General features: G+C 41.5%; 1 non-coding gene across 1 annotated transcript; it reads left to right on the top strand.

Moving 5' to 3' along the window:
- Positions 1-3,186: 3,186 nt before the first annotated feature.
- Positions 3,187-3,293, top strand: LOC115934539 (U6 spliceosomal RNA). The gene has a single exon (XR_004070309.2). It is a non-coding gene; the product is annotated as a U6 spliceosomal RNA (small nuclear RNA).
- The last annotated feature ends 203 nt before the right edge of the window (positions 3,294-3,496 follow it).

Below are 3,496 nucleotides of genomic sequence, written 5' to 3' on the forward strand. Positions count from 1 at the left end.
CAGAGGTCCTCCATGAGGGTTCCACCCCTGCAGAAAACTTGCCTGGACATTCAGGCATTTCCATACATCCTCTGAAATCTAGGCAGACATTCCCAAACCTCAATTCTTGACTTTTGTGCACCCAGAGGCTCAATACCACATGTAAGTCACCAAGACTTTGGGCTTGCACCCTCTGAAGTAATAGCCTGAACTGTACTTTGGCCCCTTTTAGCCTTTGGCCCTTTTTTAGGCTGGAGCTGATGCAGCTGGGATGCACCGTGTCCTGAGGCTGCACGGAGCAGGGGGACCCTGGGCCTGGCCCACAAAACCATTTTTCCTTCCTAGGCCTCTGGGCCTGTGGTGGGAGGAGCTTCCGTGAAGGTCTCTGACATGCCCTGAAGACATTTCCCCATGGTCTTGGTGATTAACACTGAGCTCCTTGTTACTTACGCAAATTTCTGCAGCCTGCTTGAATTTCTCCCCAGAAAATGAGGTTTTCATTTCTATTGCATCCTCAAGCTGCAAATGTTCCAAACTTTTATGCTCTGCTTCCTCTTGAAACTTTGCACCTTAGAAAGTTCTTCTGCCAGATATCCTAAATCATCTCTCTCAACTTCAAAGTTCCAAAGATCTCCAGGGCAGGGGCAAAATGCTGCCAGTCTTTTTCCAAAGCATAGCAAGAACACCTTTATTCTGGTTCCAACAAATTCCTCATCTCCATCTGAGACTACCTCAGCCTGGACTTCATTGTCCATATCACTATCAGCATTTTGGTCAAAGCCATTCAACAAGTCTCTAGAAAGTTCCAAACTTTCCCACATTTTCCCGTCTTCTTCTGAGCCCTTCAAACTGTTCCTACCTCTGCCTGTTACCCAGCTTCAAAGTCGCTTCGACATTTTTGGGTATTCTTACAGCAGCGCTCCACTACCACAGTACCAAATACGGTATTAGTCCATTTTCATGCTGCTATAAAGAACTGCCCAAGACCAGGTATTCTGTAAAGGAAAGAGGCTTAATTAACTCACAGTTCTGAATGCCTGGGGAGGCCTCAGGAAACTTACAATCATGGCAGAAGGCACCTTTTCACAGGGCAGGAGGAGAGAGAATGAATGCAAGCAGAGGAAATGCCAGGCGCTTTTGAAACCATCAGATCTCATAAGCCTCACTCACTATCACGAGAACAGCATGGGGGAAACTGTCCCACATGATCCAGTCACTTCCCACTTGGTCCCTCCCACGACATGTGAGGATTACAGGAACTACAATCAAGATGAGATTTGGGTGTAAACACAGCCAAACCACCTCACTGTGTTATCTTCTTTAGGCAAATAGCATCTACTTCTGGCATTGGTCAAAATAGGAAGAGCAGATAAAAAGTTAAAAGTACTAGATTTTAGTTTGAATTGCATGCTGATTAGGCAAAATCTGTCTGCAAAGCTTGTGATCCATATTTTTCTAGTCTAGATTTTGTCCTGATAGGAGCATAGCTTTCATAGTTTAAAAGGCTCCATTCTGCCATGATGGTCTTGGCTTTAGCTGCGTAAGCTTCTTTAGTAAATTGTAGGTTATTCTTTGAAAATGTTCAACTGAAAAGGCCTTTGACCAAGGTTTAGAAGGTTGTCTTTTAAAAAGAGAAATACCCTACTTCCTCGAGATATTTATTCCACTAGAAATGCTAACTGAAAGTTAAAGAGCATCCTTCTCCTTCTTTATTTTATTCTTGCTTCCTCCTTAACCTCCTGCTTCCCACTAAATAACTTCTAACACTCTGTACTATGTGTCCTTTTAACACCTTAGGCTGAAATGAGACAGTTGAGCAAAGAGAAAATTTAAGTCATCATTACTCACGTCTAAATATGTATTATTAATATGTGCACATGGAATAATCATCTTTAATTCCAAATTTTTATCGGAACAAATGTGAGGACTATCGGAATTTTCATTAGGAGAAGGAGAAAATAAAAATGGGCCTGGGAGACAGATCTGTGAGGTATGGATGTGCAGAGTCCCACATGAGCCTGACGCCTCTGAGCGTTAACACATGGTCCCCCCATCAAAGGTCTGTATATGCAACTCAGCTGCTGCCTGACAGAAGATTTGGTGTTGTTAACACACACTTCATTAAAATACCAGCTAAAATCCAAGTTCCAAATCCCACAGTTTGTGTTAGTTGATAAAACTCAATTGCTTCTAATTACTGTTAGTGCAGCTTTAAAATAATATTTTGTTGTAATAAAGGACTCAATATGACAAGTGAGAATTGGCCCGCTGAACTGGAAACACCAGGACAGAGGGAATGTGTGCACACACAGCATTCACTGCTCTGCCTGATTGTTCTTCTGAAAATTTTCCAAGCACCTAACAGAGAAAAAAAATGACCAGTCTTCAGAAGGATTTTGAAAGGATGGGGATGACTCAAACATAGATACTGTTTGCCTCTCTGATTGGTCAACGCAGCTTAAGACGTGGAACACAGAAGTCAAATGAGACAGGCAGAGTTGTGGTTTTCCGATGCTTTCATGGAGCATGGGCCAAAAATAGCCAATGTCCCCTCCTTGCAATGTTTCTATTTACTTCTTCCGTCTGCTTCCTAAAAGATTGTCAAGATTAGCACATTTGATAAGATGAAACATCTTCAAATATTAAAAGTTCTTGGCCTTAGCATTGGAAAGGAAAGGAGAATCTTCTCTCTCACCAATCTCTTCCCCTCACTGCAATCCAGAAACTCTGGTCTTAAGATTTCTGCAGTAGGCTGAGCTACATTCCGGAAACCTCTGGTTAATACCTGCTTCTGCCCCAAACCCCTACTCCCTCCACCCCACCCATCTTAACCTAACTCCTATTCATCCTTCATGTCTCAGCTCAAACTCTAATCCTGAGGGAAGCCTTCCTGACCCTCCATGTTTAAGTTAGTCCCTCATTGTATACACACTGTCATTACATCCTACATGTCTCCTTCAGGGCATTTTGATCAAAACTATGATTATTTGCATAACTATTTGTTTTATATCCTCTCCCAATTAATCTCAAAAGCATAAGCACCCCTCCGTCCTATTTGCAGCCATATACAAAGTACATAGAACAAAGTGACTAACTCCTAAGTAGATAACAAAGATCAAAAAATGGAAGTGACTTTTTAAAAGTATTGAGAAGACTAAGATACTAATATGCAGATCTTGGCTGTCAACAATGCGAAATATTTGGTGAGTGCTGGCTTCAGCAGCACATATATTAAAATTGGAACAATAAAGAGAAGATTAGCATGGCCCCTGCGCAAGGATGACACACAAATTCATGAAGTGTTCCATATATAATTGTTTTAAAGAAAAATTATTATAATTAAAATGTTTGGTGAAATAGACCTCACTCAACAAGACAAAAAGGAGAATCTTCTCATCTGTTGGTAAAGACTTCGGAGGAAGTTATCAAATCCTCTTGGAGAAACCCAAGTTTGTAAATTGACAAGCCATTCTCTATTAGGAAAAATGCTCCTCTCAATGTTCTATCCCACATGAAC

The sequence above is a fragment of the Gorilla gorilla genome, chromosome 3 (assembly GCF_029281585.2).
Source record: "Gorilla gorilla gorilla isolate KB3781 chromosome 3, NHGRI_mGorGor1-v2.1_pri, whole genome shotgun sequence".
NCBI lineage: Eukaryota > Metazoa > Chordata > Mammalia > Primates > Hominidae > Gorilla > Gorilla gorilla.